Raw genomic sequence first — 25673 nt, forward strand, 5'->3', positions numbered from 1 at the left:
GTGTGTTATCTATTATCTGGTAAAATTTCTTTTGGTTTGTGTTGAATGTTTGGTTTTGTTTCCTTCTATTTTCACTTTTTTTGTATCTTCTAAGTCGTTTGGCCAATGCTTGTAATTTCTGCTTCTTTTCATCTAATTGCTCTATCGCTTCTTGTTGTGATATTTTACCTAACCTTTTTTTGTATTTTGTCTGATATTTCATTCCTTATAAATTGTGTTAGCTGTCCAATGTCTTTTCTCGGTCTTTCTATTCTGATCTGTAGCCCGTGTTGCCATGCTGGTTTTGTGGGTTTCTTCTGTGTTATTATTATTATTGCTATTATTATTAGTGTCAGTAGTTGGGAGCAAAATATTGACAGCCTGATGTCTTTAAATTTCTCCCAGTAGAGAAGTCAAACAATCAGGTGATTTAAAGACAGTAAGTACAGCACACATTTTAACTTAAGTGATTTTAAATGAGGGTGTGTGGCATGGATGAAGCAAGCATCACTAAAAAGAGGAGTAGGGGAGAGGATGTGTGTTTTGTAAGATGCTTCTACCTTCAATGTGGGTAGTCAGATTTAAAAACATTTTTAGAAGCACACAATACCAATTGTGTCACTGACAAATTAATTCATTGTTGTTGTGGTCTTCAGTCCTGAGACTGGTTTGATGCAGCTCTCCATGCTACTCTATTCTGTGCAAGCTTCTTCATCTCCCAGTACCTACTGAAACCTACATCCTTCTGTATCTGTTAAATGTATTCATCTCTTGGTCTCCCTCTATGATTTTTACCCTCCACACTGCCCTCCAATACTAAATTGGTGATCCCTTGATGCCTCAGAATATGTCCTACCAACCGATCCCTTCTTCTAGTCGAGTGCCACAAACTTCTCTCCTCCCCAATCCTATTCAATACCTCCTCATTAGTTATATGATCTACCCATCTAATCTTCAGCATTCTTCTGTAGCAACACATTTCAAAAGCTTCTATTATCTTCTTGTCCAAACTAGTTATCGTCCGTGTTTCACTTCCATACAAGGCTACACTCGATACAAATACTTTCAGAAACGACTTCCTGACACTTGAATCTATACTCGATGTTAACAAATTTCTCTTCTTCAGAAACGCTTTCCTTGCCATTGCCAGTCTACATTTTATATCCCCTCTACTTCGACCATCATCAGTTATTTTGCTCCCCAAATAGCAAAACTCCTTTACTACTTTAAGTATCTCATTTCTTAATCTAATTCCCTCAGCATCACCCGACTTAATTCGACTACATTCCATTATCCTCCTTTCAAGACACTATCCATTCCGTTCAACTGCTTTTCCAAGTCCTTTGCTGTCTCTGACAGAATTACAATGTCATCGGCGAACCTCAAAGTTTTTATTTCTTCTCCATGGATTTTAATACCTAATCCGAATTTTTCTTTTGTTTCCTTCACTGCTTGCTCAATATACAGATTGAATAACATCGGGGAGAGGCTACAACCCTGTCTCACTCCCTTCCCAACCACTGCTTCCCTTTCATGCCCCTCAACTCTTGTAACTGCCATCTGGTTTCTGTACAAATTGTAAATAGCCTTTCACTCCCTGTATTTTACCCCTGCCTTTCACTCCCTGTATTTTACCCCTGCCACCTTCAGAATTTGAAAGAGAGTATTCCAGTCAACATTGTCAAAAGCTTTCTCTAAGTCTACAAATGCTAGAAACATAGGTTTGCCTTTCCTTAATCTAGCTTCTAAGATACTAAGGTCAGCATTGCCTCACATGTTCCAATATTTCTACGGAATTCAAACTGATCTTCCGCGAGGTCGGCTTCTACCAGTTTTTCCGTTCGTCTGTAAAGAATTCGCGTTAGTATTTTGCATCCGTGACTTATTAAACTGATTGTTCGGTAATTTTCACATCTTTCAGCACCTGCTTTCTTTGGGATTGGAATTATAATATTCTTCTTGAAGTCTGAGGGTATTTCACCTGTGTCATACATCTTGCTCACCAGATGGTAGAGTTTTGTCAAGACTGGCTCTCCCAAGGCCGTCAGTAGTTCTAATGGAATGTTGTCTACTCCCGGGGCCTTGTTTCGACTCAGGTCTTTCAGTGCTTTATCAAAGTCTTCACGCAGTATCGTATCTCCCATTCCATCTTCATCTACATCCTCTTCCATTTCCATAACACTGTCCTCAAGTACATTGCCCTTGTATAGACCCTCTATATACTCCTTCCACCTTTCTGCTTTCCCTTCTTTGCTTAGAACTGGGTTTCCATCTGAGCTCTTGATGTTCATACAAGTGGTTCTCTTTTCTCCAAAGGTCTCCCTGAAACTCTGTACAACCTCTGGTTTAGTCAGTTTATCCAGGTCCCATCTCCTTAAATTCCCACCTTTTTGCAGTTTCTCCAGTTTTAATCTACAGTTCATAACCAATGGATTGTGGTCAGAGTCCACATCTGCCCCTGGAAATGTCTTACAATTTAAAACCCGGTTCCTAAATCTCCGTCTCACCATTATATAATCTATCTGAAACCTGTCAGTATCTCCAGGCTTCTTCCATGTATACAACCTTCTTTTATGATTCTTGAACAAAGTGTTAGCTATGATTAAATTGTGCTCTGTGCAAAATTCTACCAGGTGGCTTCCTCTTTCATTTCTTAGCCCCATCCATATTCAGCTACCATGTTTCCTTCTCTCCTTTTTCCTACTATCGAATTCCAGTCACCCATGACTATTAAATTTTCGTCTCCCTTTACTATCTGAATGATTTCTTTTATTTCATCATACATTTCTTCAATTTCTTCATCATCTGCAGAGCTAGTTGTCATATAAACTTGTACTACTGTAGTAGGCATGGGCTTTGTGTCTATGTTGGCCACAATACTGTGTTCACTATGCTGTTTGTAGTAACTTACCCGCACTCATATTTTTTTATTCATTATTAAACCGACTCCTGCGTTACCCCTATTTGATTTTGTATTTATAACCCTGTATTCACCTGACCTAAAGTCTTGTTCCTCCTGCCACCAAACTTCACTAATTCCCACTATATCTAACTTTAACTTATCCATTTCACTTTTTAACCATACAGTAAAGCTGCATGTCCTCGGGAAAAATTACGGCTGTAGTTTCCCCTTGCTTTCAGCCGTTCGCAGTACTAGCACAGCAAGGCCGGTTTGGTTAGTGTTACAAGGCCAGATCAGTCAATCATCCAGGCTGTTGCTCCTGCAACTATTGAAAAGGCTGCTGCCCCTCTTCAGGAACCACACGTTTGTCTGGCCTCTCAACAGATACCCCTCCATTGTGGTTGCACCTATGGTACGGCTATCTGTATTGCTGAGGCACGCAAGCCTCCCCACCAACGGCAAGGTCCATGGTTCTTGGAGGGGACATTAGTGCATGGTTTAGTAAACCACTTACAACTAAATATCATTTGTCTTTTTAAAAATAAAAGTGTTAAAATGGAATTGTTTTTCTTTCCTAAGTTGAGGTAATCGTTAATTTTGATGACGGTGGGAGAGGAGGGAGGAGGGTAACAGCTAATAACTAACTCCACTTATGGGTAACAGCTCAAAAATGTTGGGAACCACTGATCTAAAGAGTATAGAATACTGATTGAGAATAAACCAGAAAAAAGTAGCAACACTAGTAATTTAATATAAAATTGGTGATTATGAAGAAGAAGTTAAGAAATCTTGCTACCTTGTAAGTAAAATAACCCATGATGGATAAAGCAAGGAGGACGCAATGAGCAGACCACACCCCACTTCACGTAGGATGGCGCTTCCGCACATAGAGGCGGGACGATAGGGAAGTGTGGAGGGGATGAGGTCTGCACATGCATGGTGGCAAGAGCGATCAAACAAACTCTGTGTTGCTGTGGACAACAATCAGGATCTTTTGCCTTTGACACATTGTATTGTATGTTCAAATCTATGAGGGAACAATACATTTTACAACCAATTTCGATTACTCATCTACACGTGAGGAATCTCGCTTCATGTCTCGAGGTTGTGTCCACTGATGTACAGCAATTGTCTGTGTGATGTCGTAATACGAGAACAGCTGACACAGCTTTGTGAAGATGTCGAGTACAGTTTTTCTCAAAACGATGACTGTCTAATGACTAAATCATCGAAAATGGTTGCAATAATTGCCATTTACTGCGATTTGGACTGTATTATTAGAAAAAATGTAATACTCAACAAAATAAACTTCAAACACAAACCAAAATCATTATATTAATTTGGAAACTGCTTCTACTTAATATAATTTGTTTTTAATGTGTGTAATGCGCTTATGTGGGTGTGTTACACTGCAGTTCAAAGTAAAAAAGAATTACTAGTAGCAAGGACTAGTGCACAAAACTACTGTAAAAATTGTCAGAATGTTTCACATTTTTTGGTGTCAGCAGGAATTATGAGTTTAAGCCAATTTGTTCGACATTACAGTGGGAGAATGGATTTATGAGCCACTGAACAAGCAAACAATTAACCATCTGTGAATAACCCGATGGAATGCTGACCGACAACGTCGAAGGCCACCAATATCACAGTTGTTGGTTTGCTTTCCACACAACATTATCCATGCGATCATTGCAAGTTAAGTTATTCATAACTGTAATACCTAAGTATATAGTTGAATTTTACAGCCTTTAAATTTGTGTGTTTTATCCTGTAAACTGAAATTTAGTGGGCTCCTTTTAGTACTCATGTGGAGACTTCAGATTTTTCATTAATTAGAGTCAATTGTCACTTCTCTCACCATACAGATTCGTATCTTATCTAAATCATTTTGTAATTTTTTTTTAATCATCTGATGACATTATAAGGTGGTTAATCACAGATCATCTGCAAACTGTCTAAGAGGGCTGCTAAGATTGTTTCCTAAATTGTTTAGTAAATCAGTAACAGCAGAAGATCTACAACACTTCCTTGCAAACGTCAGATAGCACTTCTGTTTTACTCGACATTTTTCTCCATCTATTACTATATAATGTGACCTTTCTGACAGGGAATCACGAGCCCAGTCACACAGCTAAGACGATACTCCATAGGCACGCAATTTAATTGCAATTGCATGTGGGAAACTCCAAATTTATTGCCATCACCTGACATGTTCATTTGAAAATCACACTAAAATGTTTACAGATAAACATTCAAAACTATACTGCTAGAAGAAAGCAACATCGACATCTCAATGAATAATTTGGTCGCTCTGTGAATGAAACTGCGTTGTCACAAAATATGGCAACAGCACAGCATGCGGGAGAGATTCTTGCAGTCCAGTTTGTAACTTGTGGCTAGCCGCTGGAAGAGAGAATGAAAGAATGAATTTTATTGGCTGCTAGCAGTTAATGGTGGGGGATGCGCAGAACAGCTGAAAGTTGGGACGCCTTCCTACATGATGTGAACTATGGCAGTCTACTGGTATCAAACATAGTCTTTAATTTGAGGAAGAAATTTCTGAGAATGTACATTTGGAGCAGAGCACTGTGAAGCATGGACTGTGAGAGAACTGAAACAGAAGAGAATCAAAGTGTTTGAGATGTTGGTACTACTGCAGAATGTTGAAAATTAGATGAACTAATAGGATAAGGAATGAGGAAGTTCTCTGCAGAATCAGTGAAGAAAGGAACATATGGAAAACACTGACAAGAAGAAGGGTCAGGATGATAAGATATGTATTAAGATATTAGGGAATAACCTTAAATTTACTGGAATAGGGTGTAGAGGGTAAAAACTGAATGGGAAGACAGAGATAGGAATACATCCGGCAAGTAACTGAGGATGTAGGATGACTCAAAAAAGAAAAATTGTCTACTGAGGAGTTGTGAACTGCCCATTGTAATGTCTGTGGCCATGTTCCGTGTGAGCTGGTTGCCTGAACCTATATAAAGCCAGCCATAGCCCACCGGAAGCCATGTTGCTATTTACATTTGCCTTCATCTTACAGTGATACCACTAAGCTCTTCATAAAAGACTGTGCAAACTTCAAGTACTGTGTTTGTGTTGCTCTTTGGGGTGGTAGCACTGGCACAAAACTTGTGCTTGGACTGCAATAAGTTTTCTTGGCATGACCTACCTGCCTTTGCCTACAATGAACTTCTCTGATTCCAAGTACCTGATGACACATTTATTTCATGTGTTTGTTCCAAGTTCTGTAAAATAAATTTTGAGTGCAGTCTAAAAAGTTTCAATTTTTCATTTGTTGTGATGATTCAAATTCCAGTTTATAAACTGTTGACTTTGCAATATTTGGATTTTTCTCCAAATTCAAAACTCAGCAAAATGCCATGAGCTTTTGGATGAGTGTTATTTGGCTGTCTGCAATGGCTAAGGAGTACTCAACCTTAAGTTCATGGATGTACACCACTTGACACAACTGGAAGACCAAGGAAATATTATTTGCTCACACTGCTTTGAAACCATTAGCTCACACATCAGCATACTTCTTACAGTCTTTGTAATAAACAAAACTATTGAGTGAGTAGGGTCTCAACATAACTCCAACTCAATATCTTACAACCAATACACAACTTTCAAAGCTCAAGTGGTAGAGTTTGCACAAAATAACTTGGCCTACCATGTGTAAAAATGCATTCTTGAAATGCATTCTTGTCCTTAGTGTTCAGCCCTCATATCTCTTAAACAATTTGAGATAGCAAACTAGTTTTTGGCAAATGGTAGCAGGCAATGAGAAAAATATTTCACCATATAGTTAAAAAGTGAAATATCCAATCTGCTGCAGTATCTGAGTAACTACAGATTTTTTCAGTAAAATAATGTAATTTTATGACTGTAGGCAGTTAGTGAAATGAGAATTAGTGTGCATTTGCCATGTAAGTGAAGAAATTACACTTTCTTTTTATTTTGAGAATGAGCTTTTCTTAAGCTATTGACTTGAATTGTCCTCAGTTACTTGTTTAATAATCACTGTTTCAGGATTTTGTTGCAATTGCAGCTGCATTAGCATTTTAGTGAAGTGAAACTTTGTAAACCCTGCTGTGTTTTGGTAAAAGAAGCAAATTTTAATGTGGCAACAAAACAAGTGTAGACATTACTCAAAACCTGCCACTGATGATGATTCTCTGACAGAAGAAAGGTTAACAAGCAAGCAAAAAATCATTTCTTTGTTGAATTTTAGCATAATCCTGTAATGCCATGTGTTTTAAAAAGAACTGAATGACTTGTCAAATTACTGGTTGTACTGGTATAATTGATTAATAAGACTGTTTACAGATTCATTAGCTGTTGATTGCCAATCCTGTTTGTGACTAGCCTTCCCCTCACCTATTGCACAGTGGAACCCCCATCGCCACCATTGTCCCCTCCCCTACAACACCGTCTGTGCATGTACAGGCCACATTATTTTGTGAACCTTCTGCCAGCATGTCAGATTACTGAACTGCATTAGATTTTCTATTCTTTAGAAAGGAATTACATAAACAAGTATCATATAACAAACTTGGAGATCAGCTGACTGAAACCATAAGCAAAGACCGACAAGAGTCCAGGAAACATATGTTGGAGAATCTTGACATGAAGCATAGTAGCAGAAGAGCTTGGAACCTCATAAAACAATTGTCTAGCGACTCAGCAGCTTCCGAGGATCAGGTTTTCATGACAGCTGATTAAATCGCACATCAGCTCATTTTGAATGGTAAAGCAACCAGGAACAGCAAGATTGCCACCTCGTATAAGAGGCAACAAGTTGCTGAAATACCACACGGGTCATACTTCACTTCAACAGAATTGGAAGCTGCTATCAGTTCCTTGAAACCCAGGAAGGCCATGGTCCCAATGACTTCATTAATGAATTTATACAGAACATAGGGCCCATAGCTAAGGAATGGCTCTTACAACTCTATACTTTCTGCTGGTCTAAAAAGACGGTATCTAATCTATGGCTCAAGGTGAAGGTAGTAGCTATCCCAAAGACAGGTAAATCAAGAGATGATGCCAAGAACTATCGTCCAATATCCCTGCTGTGCAAACTATATGAACGTCTAATCTTGAATAAAATAGGACCACAACTAGAAAGCCAAATCATTCCACAACAAGTAGGATTCAGACCCGGTAAGTCTTGCACTGGCTAAGTCCTCTGTCTAGCTCAAAACATAGACCCCAGTTTTGAGAAGGGAGAAAAAACTGGTGTGGTGTCTGTCGACTTATCAGCAGCATACGACACGATAAACCACACTGATCTCCAACAGAAGATACTATGTGGAATTTCAAGAGCAAAGAAGTCGCTGGAAGCCTGAAGAGTGGTAGTGTTTCGTCCCCTCTACTTTTCAATCTGTATACAAATGACCAACCAACTGGATCAACAACGAGAAGTTTTATCTATGCTGATGATGTAGCCAATGCCTACTAATCCAGATCAATCAAACAGATTGAGAGAAATCTAACAGATGCCTTAGAAGTTCTAACTGAATATTACAACAGGAACCAGCTTCGACCAAATCCAGCAGTGACGCAGACTTTTTTAAATTTCATCTGAACAATAGGGGAGCAAACAGAGAATTACAATTGGAATGGAACTCAATTAAACTTAAACACTGTCCAAACCCAGTTTATCTTGGGAGTCACGTTAGATCAAACATTGCCCTACAAGAAACTTGTAGAAAAAACTAGAGCGAAAGTCAACTCACAGAGCGATATAAACCGCAAACTTACCAACTCACACTGGGGAGCAAATCCTGAAATTCTACATGCATCATCCCTGGCATTGTGGTTTGCTCCAGCTGAATACGAATGCCCTGTATGGAGAAGATCGACACATGCCCAGAAGCTAGATACAGCACTGAATGACTCATGTCGATTACTTATGGGATGCCTGAAGCCTACAAACCGTGATCTCCTTTATATGTGTTCTAGAATATCCCCCCTCCCTCCCCCACACAGATCAGACGGCAAACGTTGGCGATGACCGAACGAAGCAGGCAGTGCGAAGATAGAAGACATCCCCTGTACGTACATCAGCCAGCGGTGGCAAGAATTAAATCGAGGGAAGATATCATAAAACTTGAACGTCCACTAAATGAAAGTCAATCTACGACCAGAGAATAAATGTGGTAACATAAGTCGGATAAAGGCAGCCTGAAAAGTTGGAACATTAAAGAAAAACTTCTCGCTGGATCACAATTGGAATCGAGAGTCTGGAAGAGCCTAAATAGACTTAGGTGTCAAATGAGCAGATCAATGGATAACTTGTTCAAGTGGAGATACGCCGAAGAAGAGCCCTGACAATGTGGAGGAAAATAAATGATGACACACCTGTTGACCTGTCCATCCTTGCTGGCTCCATGCACTTTCCAAGACTTGCAGTTGGCCAACGATGCTGCACTGAAGTTTGCTGTACACTGGAGAGAGATATGAGCCTTGCTATTGACAATAATGACGACTTACGATATGTGAAGATCATTAATAATATATATATATATATATATATATATATATATATATATATATATATATATATATATATATATATATATCCTATTAATTAATTACAGATGCAGCTCAGACACGATTAAATAAATATAACAAAGTATTCCTGGTAAGAATAGTGTTAAGACAATAGAAACATATGATTGAGGGATACGTTTTGTAAATCAATATTTACTATACTTGCTTAAAGTTTCTGTCTTAAGTCTATAAAACATTATATTTAAATCTTAAAACAAAATTCATAACATATTTACATACTTGGCATAAGAGACAGCTAGTTGCTTTATAGCAACATCATTTATGGAATCAAGCAGACTGCGTAGTGTGTAATAAAATTTGTGTGGAAGCACAGCTGGTGTAAGCCTCTTGCGCATCTTCTGGGCAGCTATCAGAAGCCTCAGCAGGTGAATAGTTGAACGTGACCCATATGAAAATACATCCATAACTGCACTCAGCACTCTGCTTCCCAAATTGTACATGTTGACTCTCAAGCGATGGGATGCCTCGTGAGAAATTTGCTTGTTGCCTTCTGCCTCAGCTTCCTAAAGAACAATGCATGTCATTAACATATGTACCAGAAGAGTTAAAACAGTGATTTTCAGAAATTTAAATTAATTAGATTACTACACTGAAACATTTATTCTGAGACAAGCTAAATAAAAGTGCAACAAAATAGTGGAAAAGACGTAACAGGAGACAGTTTTAGAAAGTTATAACAAAATTAGAAATAAATAATGAAGGCAGTTTGCTCCAGAGGCATTTATATTCACACGCAGAAAAAATATTAACCATTCTGTGGATATCAATACATTTTAACAAACGTGGCTATAAATGTTTCACCAATTGTTACAGATACTGTTAGTGAGTTTTAATAATGCAAGAGATACAGATTATGTATGTGTGTTATAAGAAATATAGGCATGTGAACTTCAGCTTCAGTATAATTGGCTCCTGATGACATAAATAAAATAGCTATTTTGATACATTAGGAGAATGAGACTCTATCAATCTTAAGAGAATAAGGTCTTTCGCAACTTTAAAGATAGCCTAATGAGATTTCGGCAACTATAAATAGTTAGGGAACTTACCTACACTAAAAGAATGTTCATCCATTATGCAATGGTAGAATAGGTGAAAGGCAGTCCTATGCAACAGACACGGTTAGAGAACCTCTAGTGTGTTGATTTCCTATAACAATAAAGCTTGCAACTCAGTAACAACAGAATGAGGACAGGTGGCAACTCACCGCAAAGATGATTGCTGAGTCACAGGCAGGCACATAGAAAAGACAATCACACTCTCTCAACTAAATTTTCAGCCGTAGTTTTGTCAGAAAAAGAGGGCACACACACATTCACACTGTCACTGAGACACAACTCATGCACACATGACTGCTGTCTCTGGTCACTGTGTCTACAGACTCTGGGAATCAGATCCAAACAAACCACTCCTCATGCCTCCCTGCCTCCTGTCGGCTGTTGCTAGGCTAGCGGCAAGAATTGGCGGCAGCACTGACTGCCAAGCTGAGGGGAGTGGTAGGAAGGGGAGAAGCAGTAGGAATGAGGGAGTGGGGAAGCAGCGCACGTACTCAGCTGCACCCAGCCAGTGATGGTGTAGGACACCTCAGTAAATAAACCATCTACTGAGATGAGAAAGAGATTTTTCCAGCTTTCTTTTTTCCAAATTTCCCTGATGTGTTTGAAATTCCCTGATATTCCTTGATTTCCAATGGCAACCCTGAGCTTGGCTTCCGCTCGATGTGAACCAAAATCCGATGAGGTTCTGGAAATCGTGGAAGAATACTTAGTGTACTGTTTACATGTGTTTGATTCTTATAATGAATGAAGTATAACAAAATTAAACACAAACAACAGTAACACACTCCGACAGTCATTCTACTTGTCACAGAGAATTGCAACTTTTTATCATTTATGTACCTGCCAACAGTCTGTTTGTGTATGTAGTGACATTGACATCCAACTGTGTCTTCTGGGTGATTGATTTTTTTGTCAGGTAATGCAACAATGTGTCTAATTATTTCAAAGATGACTCAAAACCAGTAGTTGGAGCCCAGTATGCTGTGACTTCCAATGAATTTCTACTTTTACAGCATAACAACCAGTATTTCTAAACTCAACAAGGGAAAGTCATAGTGGTTGTTGCAAAGAACAGGACAAAACTATTTTTGTTTTGTTACTGACTAGAAAGAAAAGCTCTGTAAAATTTTAGCTGTTATGCGGCAGTGGTATTGACAGGAAAGGGAGGAATAGCCCTCTGTTTACATGTAGTTCTGCAAGCAGCACAGTGGTCACAATACGTCAGTTGGGTTTGTGTTTGCTGTTAGAGTATATCAGAATAACTTTGTGCCATGAAAGTGTGTTTACAGACTAAGTGAGTGTTACACCCTGAACAATGAGACAAGCAGCAACCGTAAAACTGTTGGTGGAGAGCTTTGATCTGTAGAAGATGCACCTACAAGAGAAGAGTGTGTTATTTATGAACAAATAAAGCAACAGTTGGCAAAAGAGGGTGCTGTAACAGCAGAGGTTATTAAACTCTTAATAAACAAAAAGGTGTCATATGAAGAAAATGATAGTGTCATGGGAGTGACGGATGAACCAATGACACCAGTCGCCGATTTCCAGGTAGCAGCGGTTCATCTTATCAGCCATCACCTCCAAGAAAATGAACGCAATTTGCAGACGGATGTATGGCTCATGTGTAGAAAATATGGACAAGAACCAATGCGATGTTGACCCTCCCAGTCTGTGTCATCCTGGATTAGCAACTGATATGGTACCGCACCTGAAAATTACGACACTGTTGGCACAAAAACGCAATATAAAGTGCAAGGATGTGTCACAAAACTTTGAAAACTGGCTAAAACAATGCAAATTGTCAAACCCAAAAATTCTGCAGGATACGATAATTTTATAGCAAAAGACAGGAAAATGCAATAACATGTGACCACCCATTGAGACTTTGGGCACTGAAAAGAAAAAAGGACACTGACCCTCACTATTCACTGAGTTCAAAGCAACCAACCCCTGCGTAAAGAAAGTTGAATGTAAGAATAAGATTGTCCTTCGCAAAATAACCCACAAGTTAGAAAGTAGTTACTTTTTATTACCTTTCATTACCAATTCTCTGTCATTCACCAGCCACAGCTGGACAGACAGCGTCAAGATACAGCATTATCAAAATACATGAATACAACTCTACTATGATAGTAATTTAATACCACAAGACATATTTAAGTTATAAATTAGATTACAATAATATCACAACTATAAAATAGATTCAAGTATATAATGAAATTAAATATAACGGTTGCTGATGGAGTCATGGAACTAAGCTGCAGCTCAAGTAAACACTACGCTATTACTAGAGAAGAATTCTCCAATATTGTAGAAGGATTGCTCTTTTAGCTTACACAGAATAGTAGTTTTATGGTAAAGACTGAATGTGATCAGCAGCATTAAACAATTTTAGGGCCACCATTGGGAAGCTGTTTTGTGTCTTTGCTAATCGACAACTTGGCATGTTGATACTGTCTTTGTTGTGAGTGCTGTACTTGTGAACTTCATTTCTCTTTATGTAAATATCATGGTTTCTCTTTATGTGGAAGAGGCAGTTCAATATATACTGGCTGTAAACAGTCAGATGTAAATATCATGGTTTCTCTTTATGTGGAAGAGGCAGTTCAATATATACTGGCTGTAAACAGTCAGATGTAAATATCATGGAATGAGATTTTCACTCTGCAGCGGAGTGTGCGCTGATATGTGGAAGAGGCAGTTCAATATACACTCCTGGAAATGGAAAAAAGAACACATTGACACCGGTGTGTCAGACCCACCATACTTGCTCCGGACACTGCGAGAGGGCTGTACAAGCAATGATCACACGCACGGCACAGCGGACACACCAGGAACTGCGGTGTTGGCCGTCGAATGGCGCTAGCTGCGCAGCATTTGTGCACCGCCGCCGTCAGTGTCAGCCAGTTTGCCGTGGCATACGGAGCTCCATCGCAGTCTTTAACACTGGTAGCATGCCGCGACATCGTGGACGTGAACTGTATGTGCAGTTGACGGACTTTGAGCGAGGGCGCATAGTGGGCATGCGGGAGGCCGGGTGGACGTACCGCCGAATTGCTCAACACGTGGGGCGTGAGGTCTCCACAGTACATCGATGTTGTCGCCAGTGGTCGGCGGAAGGTGCACGTGCCCGTCGACCTGGGACCGGACCGCAGCGACGCACGGATGCACACCAAGACCGTAGGATCCTACGCAGTGCCGTAGGGGACCGCACCGCCACTTCCCAGCAAATTAGGGACACTGTTGCTCCTGGGGTTTCGGCGAGGACCATTCGCAACCGTCTCCATGAAGCTGGGCTACGGTCCCGCACACCGTTAGGCCGTCTTCCGCTCACACCCCAACATCGTGCAGCCCGCCTCCAGTGGTGTCGCGACAGGCGTGAATGGAGGGACGAATGGAGACGTGTCGTCTTCAGCGATGAGAGTCGCTTCTGCCTTGGTGCCAATGATGGTCGTATGCGTGTTTGGCGCCGTGCAGGTGAGCGCCACAATCAGGACTGCATACGACCGAGGCACACAGGGCCAACACCCGGCATCATGGTGTGGGGAGCGATCTCCTACACTGGCCGTACACCACTGGTGATCGTCGAGGGGACACTGAATAGTGCACGGTACATCCAAACCGTCATCGAACCCATCGTTCTACCATTCCTAGACCGGCAAGGGAACTTGCTGTTCCAACAGGACAATGCACGTCCGCATGTATCCCGTGCCACCCAACGTGCTCTAGAAGGTGTAAGTCAACTACCCTGGCCAGCAAGATCTCCGGATCTGTCCCCCATTGAGCATGTTTGGGACTGGATGAAGCGTCGTCTCACGCGGTCTGCACGTCCAGCACGAACGCTGGTCCAACTGAGGCGCCAGGTGGAAATGGCATGGCAAGCCATTCCACAGGACTACATCCAGCATCTCTACGATCGTCTCCATGGGAGAATAGCAGCCTGCATTGCTGCGAAAGGTGGATATACACTGTACTAGTGCCGACATTGTGCATGCTCTGTTGCCTGTGTCTATGTGCCTGTGGTTCTGTCAGTGTGATCATGTGACGTATCTGACCCCAGGAATGTGTCAATAAAGTTTCCCCTTCCTGGGACAATGAATTCACGGTGTTCTTATTTCAATTTCCAGGAGTGTATATTGGCTGTAAACAGTCAGAACTCCTAACCCGGTGAAAAGTGATTTACAGTGGTCTGTTTTTTTGCTTGAAGTAATGATCCTCATTGCTTTCTTTTGCAGTAAAAGCACATTCTTGCAGCCTGCAGAATGGCCCCAGAACAGCCCATAACAGGTATGGCTGTGGAACATTGCATAGTACACAGTTAGAAGGTACTGTTCTCGTACTATACTTTTCAGTTTCCCCAAGAGGTACAGGACCCATGAAAGTTTGGAACATACATGTTTGGTGTGCTGTTGTCAGGTTAATTTGGTATCAATGAGAAAGGCCAGAAATTTAACATCTGCTGAATTACCCAGTGCTTCAGTACTGCTGAGGCTGCATATCATCATCTGAGTTTTTTCTTCATTAATTTTCATTTTGTTCATGATAAACCAGGCCTTAGCTTCATTGAACACGACTTCTGTTTGTTGGATTGCCTGTTGAACATTCTCTCCTTTTGAGAACAAGGTTGAATCATCCGCAAACTGCAAGGTGTGCTCATTGGAGCCTATGTCATTTACGAAGATAAGGAACAGCAGGGGCCCTATTACCGATCCCTGTGGCACACCATGCTGTAGCTTCTTCTCACCTGAATCAGCTCCTTGCACGGAGACAATCTGTCATCTGTTTCTCAGGTAGGATTCAAGATCCCCCTATACCATATGTTTTTAGCTTTCTGAGCAGGACATTATGTGGGATGCAGTCAAATGCCTCACTAAGGTCACAGAGTACTAGTGCTATAGACTCTTTGTCTTCAAAACCCTGACTTATGTTTGTAACTAACTCAAGTACAGCTGTTGTTGACCTGCCCTTCCGAAAGCCATGTTGCACATCATTTAAGAGACTATTTCCTTCAAAGTAACTTAACAGTTATTCTTTCATTATCGATTCCATCACCTTCGCTAGTACTGGTATTATAGATATGAGCCTGTAGCTTTACACTTCATGTGGACTGCCTTTTTTGTAAACAGGCACTGTGCACGCTACTTTCAGGAAATCTAGAAATTCCCCTGCATGGAGGCTTTTATTTATTACTACTGCTAATGGCTGTGCAATTTCACTGATTATAGTTTTTAACATAGTAAAGGACATGCCATAAATATCAGGGCTCCCTGAAGATTTGTAGCTTTTTACAATTTTTATTATTTCTTTTGGATACACTCTCTTCCACATTACCATGCTGCATTTATTCTCAAATTTCACAGCAGCTGCAGGATCTAATCCAAAGTCAGGAATTTCATCTACTGTGTTTTCCACTATTTTTATAAAATAGTCATTAAACTCATCTGAACTGCAAGAATTAGAGTGAGAGCTGGGCTTTTTCCTGTGCTCATTAACCAGGTACCATGCTGCTTTACAAGGATTGTGAGCTTCTCCAATAAATCTGGCATTGCTTTCCTTCTTTGCTTTTTCTACTTCCTTTCTGTAGGTCCTTTTGGTCTGTAAATAACTAGCGTACAGTCTATCCTTAATATCTATATCTTTAGCAGCTTTAACCTCGTCATTTAGTATTTGCACAATACATTTTATTTTGGCTAGTCTAGGAGTATACCACCTCTTTACTCTGTTAGTTTTTTTTTTCTACATTTTGATTTAGCACTTGAATATCTCTTGGGTTTTAATGGGAAATGTTCATCAAATTTCACTTTAAGGGTCTGGAACATGTGATTGAAAGCAGAATTTGGTGGTAATTCATCAATTATTTGGTGCCAATCTATAGAAGACACTGTAGTTTTGAAATCATCTAAACTTTTCTTTGTAATAACTCTATTTCTGAATACATAATTTGAATGCCAGCTGGGAATTTGTTGTGTATTTACTGAGTTCGTCCATAACTTCATGATTGGTGATCTGCTAGTATAGGGTCCACCACACTTACTTTGTAGTCCCAACTATTTAGGTTTGTCACAACTGTGTCGAGACAAATAGCTCCTCTTGTTGGTAGAGAGTTTCCTATGAATAGCCCATTGCTGCCTACTAAGATCATGAGAGCTCTTTCTTTATCATTACCTTCTCCAATATGAATGATGAAGTCTCCATATAAAGCAATTTTTGTCCCAAAGTGCACTAGGTAACACAGACAAGTCTCCATATAAAGCAATTTTTGTCCCAAAGTGCACTAGGTAACACAGACGACTTTCCAACTGGTTGAGGAAATTTTCAAAATTTCTATCTGGGCAACAGTAGACAGAGACAACAATTAAGTTGACATCTGACAGTCCCAAAGGAGCTAATTCTACGTCTAGATCTACACAAAATTTACTAAGGTCAATTGTACTGGCACTGAGTTTACTATTTACATACACAGTCACACCACCATGGATAGTAGTTTCTCTACACCATTTCTAAATATTCAATGTTTCTGTAGTATTCTGTTTGTGGTGGGGCTAGCCAGTGTTCACATATACATTATACCTCAGGTATCACTTCGTCAGGAAACAGTGATAATGTATCAAGTTTTGTTCTGAGGCACTGCACATTTACACTCGCTATAACTAAGACAGCATTTTCTTCAATGATATCATTTCCTTTTTCACTGGAATGTTCTTGGTCTTGGTAGTTTATCGCACTGGTGCACTGGGCATCCTCCGGAATAAAAAACGTTTTATCACAATGTTCTTCTGTCATATACTGTTGTCCATTATGTTATCTTTTAGGTCGAAATCAACACCAATTTTGGAGCTATTATTTATTCCCTTTGTTTCCTGTTTTTCAACTGTAAAATTGTTGTGATTTCGGAAAGTGTTCTGTAAGAAGTTAGAGTTTCAGCTGTGGTGCCACCTCTTAGTTTGCTTAGGTGGAACCAGACTTTTTGTCGCCAAACAGCATTCCTTTTTCATCGCCAATACCTATTATGGCATTATTTCTGTTTTTAGTACTGGCATTCACAAACGTTTGTATAGTGGGCCTCAAACACTATTCATCAGATTTTCCATTTTGTAGCACAGTCTTGTAAGATGTTTTGTTTTCTTTTTCTGTGTCTTCAGTGGTTTTCGCCAGTTCATTTTCTTGTTTCGCTACAGTCGAATTTCTTCTGCCTCCTCGCTTGTTTTTCACTTCTTGCCAGTCTGTATTGATGCCTTCCGAAGAGTTTTCATCCCTCAGATTGTTTACGTCTGTATTTGGTTTGTTTTTAATGTGGGATTCAGTTTCACTGACACACTCATTGTTTACATTTGTACCAGATACCACTCTAGCAATGTTTGGGTCTTCAACGTTATTTCTCATTGGAAAATTACGACGTGATGAATTTGCAGGCTTTTTGCTGCTGTTGTGATTGGTGATGGTGGTAGGTGCTGCTTCTCTGACACACTCCAGACCAGTATTTGAACTTTGCCTCAGATTAGCACTGTTTAACTCTTTATTTCCGGCTATAATACATGGCATGCTGTTTTCTACATCCTCTGCACACTGTCTTACTGTGTTTCGTGATGATTCAACTGCTTCTTCACTTCGTGGTACCAATATTTCGGGTCTAGTTTAGCAGGGGATACAACCTGTCAGCTTTGACCAATGACTTCAGAATTAGCCATAGAGCTTGTATTACAAGATGTTCAGAAACAAAGGAATGCAAGAGAGAAAAACTGTACTTCACATACACTACTGGCCATTAAAATTTCTACACCAAGAAGAAATGCAGATGATAAATGGGTATTCATAGGACAAATATATTATACTAGAACTGACATGTGATTACATTTTCACGCGATTTGGGTGCATAGATCCTGAAAAATCAGTACCCAGAACAACCACCTCTCGCCGTAATAACGGCCTTGATATACTTGGCCATTGAGTCAAACAGAGCTTGGATGGCGTTTACAGGTACAGGTGCCCATGCAGCTTCAACACAATACCACAGTTCATCAAGAGTAGTGACAGGCGTAATGTACTGAGCCAGTTGCTCGGCCACCATTGACCAGACGTTTTCAATTAGTAAGAGATCTGGAGAATGTGCTGGCCAGGGCAGCAGTCGAACATTTTCTGTATCCGGAAAGGCCCGTACAGGACCTGCAACATGCGGTCATGCATTATCCTGCTGAAATGTAGGGTTTCGCAGGGATCGAATGAAGGGTAGAGCCACGGTTCGTAATACATCTGAAATGTAACGTCCACTGTTCAAAGTGCCGTCAATGCGGAAGAGGTGACCGAGACGTCTAACCAATAGCACCCTATACCACCACACCGGGTGATACGCCAGTATGGCGATGACGGATACACGCTTCCAAAGTGTGTTCACTGTGATGTCGCCAAACACGGATGTGACCATCATGTTGCTGTAAACAGATCCTGAATTCATCCGAAAAAATGACATTTTGCCATTCGTGCACCCAGGTTCGTCGTTGAGTACACCATCGCAGGCACTCCAGTCTGAGATGCAGCGTCAAGGGTAACCGCAGCCATGGTCTCCGAGCTGATAGTCCATGCTGCTACAAAACGACGTCGAACTGTTCGTGCAGATGGTTGTTGTCTTGCAAACGTTCCCATCTGTTGACTCAGGGACTGAGACGTGGCTGCACGATCTGTTACAGCCAAGCGGATAAGCTGCCTGTCATCTTGACTGTTAGTGATACGAGGCCGTTGGGATCCAGCACCGTGTTCCGTATTACCCTCCTGAACCCACCGATTCCATATTTTGCTAACAGTCATTGGATCTCGACCAACGCGAGCAGCAATGTCGCAATACGATAAACCGCAATTGCGATAGGCTACAATCCGACCTTTATCAAAGTCGGAAACATGATGGTACGCATTTCTCCTCCTTACACGAGGCATCATCACAACAACTTTTCACTACGCAATGCTGGTCAACTGCTGTTTTGTATGAGAAATCGGTTGGAAACTTTCCTCTTGTCAGCACGTTGTAGGTGTCGCCACCGGCGCCAACCTTGTGTGAATGCTCTGAAAAGCTAATCATTTGCGTATCACAGCATCTTCTTCCTGTCGGATAAATTTCGCGTCTGTAGCATGTCATCTTCGATGTGTAGCAATTTTAATGGCCAATAGTGTATATAAGGGGCAATAGTATTTTCACGTTAACGTATCGCATGTTTGTATCTTAGTATTTCTCCGCAAAATACAATGGAAAGAAATGAATGAAATATATTACTAGCAAAGTATACATCACGTTACATGTATGTCAGTTGTTATCTCGAAACTCTTTCGAACTGTACTGCTTAAGTGCAGTACAGGATAAAAGTTTTCGTTTTCACTAGCTTACTGTCCCGTTCTTCACTTGAACGATGTATCCTCCGCTTCAGTAAACCCTAAATGGAACATGGGATACAAATTGTAGATGTGTTGTTTATTTCGTCTCCGCTTTTACTAACAGTCTTTTCTTACGTACATATCAGTACTACTGATGACAGAAGGACCTAGGTATGTAATATACGTATACCAGACTTCCGTTGACCTCTATATATGTATACTGGTAACGAAAAGGTGGAAATAGACGTACGTACATTTGCAACCTGTACCTCAATTGAACGGAGAGAAGAAGACGACATATGTACAATTTGTATACCGTACTTCACTATGAGGTACAGTTTTTCTGTTGCCTTCTATGCAAATAGTATCCCATTCGTTACTTGAGCTATATAGCTATACGCAACATTTGTATCTTGCTCGCAAATTGACATATATAGTGTCAGTGTAAAGGCGAAGTGAAGTACGGGATACAAGATTTAGTTGTGTCAGGGTTTCGCCTTTAATATAGCAAGTCAAAATTCGAAAATGTCATAGTAATACTAGTGCTGGGAAACGAAAGAAGATCGACATCTGACAAATTTCTATACGTACTTCACAACACGAAAATACACACATTGGTGGAATAAAACAGTGAAATATGTCAAATTAGTGAAATACAGTGAAAGAAGCAAATGAAAAAGTGAACTTACCACACGGAAATATCGAGGAATAACTGAAGCTCACCTCATCTAAGTGGCTTTGAAGTGTTGGAATCTGACGTTTCCCTTTCCCTATAAGAGATTTCACCGCTGGCCAGTACCCCTCTATACTGTTAGTGCAGGCGCCTGTGGATAATGATCTAAATTCAATGTTGTGGTTTACTACAAGATGTTGATAACCCCTATCCCCTAAATGAAGAAAACCTGTCTGGTATAACAATACAACCCTCTGCAACCGATCTTCAATTAACCTAACCAAAACTTCCTTACTTCTATTTGGTACTACTCCGAACACTACATCGTCACAATGCTGACCTGAAACTACTGCCCCCCCCCCCCCCACACACACACACCCATAATCCCACCGGAGATCCCCCCCTGTTGTACTTCCTTTTCCCAAAATGCGACTCGTCAATTTCGACCATAACACCGGGACCGCCCTGACGGCCCCCTATATTTCATAATTCCCCACAAACTCCGCTACAAAACGAGTACCAGTCCACTACCGTACACTTACTAACACGACATTCATGCACACAGAGCCACACAGGATATCTTAAAACACCAACAGTAAGTGATTTTCATTATGTCTCTCAGGGCGAGCTTAGATTTCTCGAACCACATTCCCATCCAAATAGATCGCCACAACTGGTCTCTGCTGCACCTCCACACAAATAAGTCGTGAGTACGGCGACTATATAGATACACTGGAGAGGCGCATATGTTCGCCACACTCACGACATCGGACGTATTCAGCAATAAGACCACACACTTGCAAGAAACAAATTGTGGTCAACATGTCTTCGCCCAGAGCTTCTCTTAAACCGTCAAGGTTCATTTCAACAGACAAATCCATTCCTATAAACGAAAGTGGGTCAACAGAAAGGTCCGATCTTACTCGTCGGCTTTGACCCGTGACGTAAGCGTGTTGTGGTGTGTGACGTCATTACGGCGCGGAAAACCTAATACATGGTTTGATGTACTCTTGTTTAAAGAATATGTATACGTAATATGAAGCAATTTGATGAACATATTGATCTGTAGCGTAGCCCACTTGAGGTTAGGTTGGGAGTTTTTTTTTTGGAATGCGGCCGCGGCAGCGGCCGCCTATGATTCGAAAATATTGATTTGACACTAATGAAGCCTGTGGGGGGATGGGGGGGCACTGCAGACTCCCCCCACCGCATAACGACATATTTAGTTTCTCCCCACCCAAAAACCCCCAATTTCCCACGCTTGTCCCGTTACAGTCATTAGACTTTTTGTGAAACTTGTGTATTTCAGTGTTTACAATACGTATTCGATGTTTTTATATCCGCCATATTGGAATTGTTGTTTATGGTCGTTTCCGCGGTATTTGTGATGTCATGGGTCAAAGCCGACGGGTAAGATCGGACGCTTCTGTATTTCCACGAAAGTAAGACACTAAAAATTGTTCTACAATAACAAACTAACACTCCAAATTACCTCAATATCATTATCAATAAAATTAAGTACCGTTTGAATAAGAAACAACCAATTAATTTAATTAAATCACACGATGAATAATTTAAGGAATACCAAGCGATCGCTTTTATATTAACATTCAGTTATTTTAATGTACAATGATAGCGCTTATCCGGAACACAGAACTGTATATTTATCTATGCCTCGAAGAAGACATTACTATCTATGACTAATGTATGACGTCATTGGTCAAAGCCCACGGGTTGTATCACCCAGGGGGGTGAAACTCATATAGGGATTTCCGGTAACACGACGTTGGTTTGGTCCCAGGCCACTTGGAGCGCTGCAAGTTTAGCAATTTATAGTCTCGTGTTCGTATTGGATGACGTAGTCTTCCATAATTGTTTTGGTATCGTAGCAACGTGATCGTGATTTTTCGTTTAAATTGCAGTGTAACACAGAACTGCTTTATTATCTATGCCTCGAAGTGAAGACATTACTATCTATGACTAAGGAATGACGTCATTGTTCAAAGCCGACGGGTTGTATCCCCTGCTTCACTAGACCCCAATTTCCGTTGCTCAGTTTACTTAAAGGGTAAGTATATATCTTATTTCTGTTAATATTTCCTTGTATTTCGTAGAGAATCCGGGACTAGTGCAGCAGGGGATACAACCCGTCGGCTTTGAACAATGACGTCACAAGTCGCCAGAGAGCATGTATTACAGAGATGAAAGAGCTGAGGAGAATGTTGAGAAACAAAGGAATGCGAGAGAGATAAACATTGATCTTGTCAAAAGCATAAGTGTTTTCTGACTTTTAAAAAAAAAAATCTCACGAGATAGAATAAACTGATCCTACTTTATTAAGCAGCTCCCTTCAGTACCTAATAACTGGTTTTTGCCTTTTTTAAAAAAAATCTCACGAGATAGAATAAACTGATCATACTTTATTAAGCAATATCTTGTCAAAAGCCGAGAAGCGATTCTTCTTAGTGTTCTAGCTCCCTTCAGTACGTAATAAGAGTTTTTTGGCTTTAAAAAAAAATCTCACGAGATAGAATAAACTGATCTTACTTTATTAAGCAATATCTTGTCAGAAGCTGAGAAGCGATTCTTCGTAGTGTTGTAGCTGCCTTCAGTAGCTGATAAGTGTTTTTTGGCTTTAAAAAAAAAATCTCACGAGATAGAATAAACTGATCCTACTTTATTAAGCAATCAGTAAAAAAACGAAATGGAAAGATAACAGCAAAAGCTGTTATGTTTTAGTTTAGTTTTTTTTATTGATTGCTGAATGCTAGCAGCTTTTGACATAGTTTGTATTCAACTTTCCGAATCCTGTAATGGAATATAATTCTGGCTTTGATTCGTCTTCCTTTTTGCCACGAAGTACTCTTAGTGACATAATAAGTATCATTTATTGTGCCGTTTACTACATACCAAATATTGGACGTGTTACAATTGATTCGTAATGCCTTGAGTGTGCTCTATTTCCCGTTTTCGACAGTAAATATTCTGTACAGTACGTAACACTCTATCCAGGTAAAAAGTATTTGTTGCTGTTGTATCGACAAAGGTTGTGTTCTCACATAATAAGACATTTGTTTCGAAGTCACACAAAGCAGGTCCTTCAAGCAGTTGAACATTTACACGTATTATTGTGGCAATATCCAATGCAGTAGAAATCTTCTCGCACTTTAATGCTCATTACAATGTAATACAGATTTACAGCTGTAACTGTTACTGATAATGTACAGTTGAATTTGGTATCTACCATGGTATCTAGATGCTGAAATATACTGAAATCGTACAACAAGCAGTGTTTCTACCGCCTGATAGCACTGTTTAACTAAGTAGTGTTGAATATAGAATATAGTGCAACTACGCTCACGCAGTTATATATAGTGATGTGCATATCTGTAGTAGAAATGAGAATTTGTTTCGTTTTTTCACTATTTTGTAGCAATAACACATCAGATTACAAGCCATGATAGCAATTATCAATACTTCGGTACAGGATAGCTGCATTTAGAAATAAGCTAATATGATTTTTGATAGTGAAATTAATTTCACATTGAGTTTTCTTTAACATTAATCAATGTAAACCATACCTGATCTTTTTTCTCGTTCCTAATTTTTGGTTTCAATAACATTTCAGACACATGAGGATGGATCATACAGGAAGAGAAGAATCCAGTTTGAGATTGAAATTGAAATACTCGTGCAAGTTTCCTGGATGCAGGAGTAGTTATTATGTAAAAATAAATTCCAAACACAAGAATAAACATTTCTATAAATTTCCAGCTGCATCAAAAAGTGAGACTTTAAAGAAGTGGAAATTGATCTGTAATATAGATGAAGGTGTCAGCTGTAATTATTATGTGAATGAGGATCATTTTTATGAAGCAGATTTTGTGAACTTTACTAGACACAGGCTGAATCCTGGTGTTATACCAAAGCACATGGAATTGGTGTTGTATCATCCTCCCCCCACCCATCTGTGTTACACTGGTGGTGGTGGTGGTGGCGGTTTCACCACATCGGGTGCAAATATAAGTGTGCACGAGACAGGTCACAATGCAAAATCTACAGTAATACAACGAAGCAGTCCCCCTTTACAGAGCACAGATGATGGTGAGTACAGCTTTTTATCCTCACCTGTTTATGATGTTGAAAGTAGTGCAGGTGTAATGGGATCTGGCGTTTCTAAACGTGATTTAACTCCAAGAAAACACAAAATGTATAAATTGCATAGAATTACATTTTCCAGAGTGTGTAAATTGAAAAAACAGCTACAGAATGAGAGGAATAAATTGAAATTTCTAAAAGAGTTGTATGATGACAGGAAATTTCAGTTAATTGAAGAAGAGTTGAATGATGTGACTAAAACTTTTGTTAATAGTCAGTTAAGAAATGCCAATATGCAGCCCACAGCAGTGCGGTGGTCTATACAAGATAAGGCATTTGCTTTATCTATTTATAAGCGTAGTCCCCGATTGTACAGATATTTGGCCACATACTTCTCCCTTCCATCTGTCAGGCTGCTCAAGGGAGTGCTTTCCCACATACCATTTGATACAGGACTTAATCCAGCTTTATTAAACTTTTTAGCAAGGGAAGTAAGTAATATGCATGAAAATGACAAGTATTGTGCTCTACTTTTTGATGAAATGTCTCTGGATGATGGTATGTACTATGATGCACACAAACAGCTAATCTATGGGTATCAGGACTTGGGTCATTTAGGACGTTCACCTGTAGCTGCATTGGTTTTTATGCTGAAAGGCATTCACAGAACTTGGAAACAAGTTCTAGCATATTACTTTACTGCAACCACTTTCCACTACACCCATTTGAAATCACTCATTGTTCACATCATAAGTGAACTACAGAATGAAACTTCCTGGCAGATTAAAACTGTGTGCCCGACCGAGACTCGAACTCGGGACGTTTGCCTTTCACAGGCAAGTGCTCTACCACTTGCCCGCGAAAGGCAAAGGTCCCGAGTTCGAGTCTCGGTCGGGCATACAGTTTTAATCTGCCAGGAAGTTTCATATCAGCGCACACTCCGCTGCAGAGTGAAAATCTCATTCTGGGAACTACAGAATTTTGGGTTCAAAGTGGTTTGTACTGTATGTGACCAGAA

The sequence above is a fragment of the Schistocerca nitens genome, chromosome 2 (assembly GCF_023898315.1).
Source record: "Schistocerca nitens isolate TAMUIC-IGC-003100 chromosome 2, iqSchNite1.1, whole genome shotgun sequence".
NCBI classification, from domain to species: domain Eukaryota; kingdom Metazoa; phylum Arthropoda; class Insecta; order Orthoptera; family Acrididae; genus Schistocerca; species Schistocerca nitens.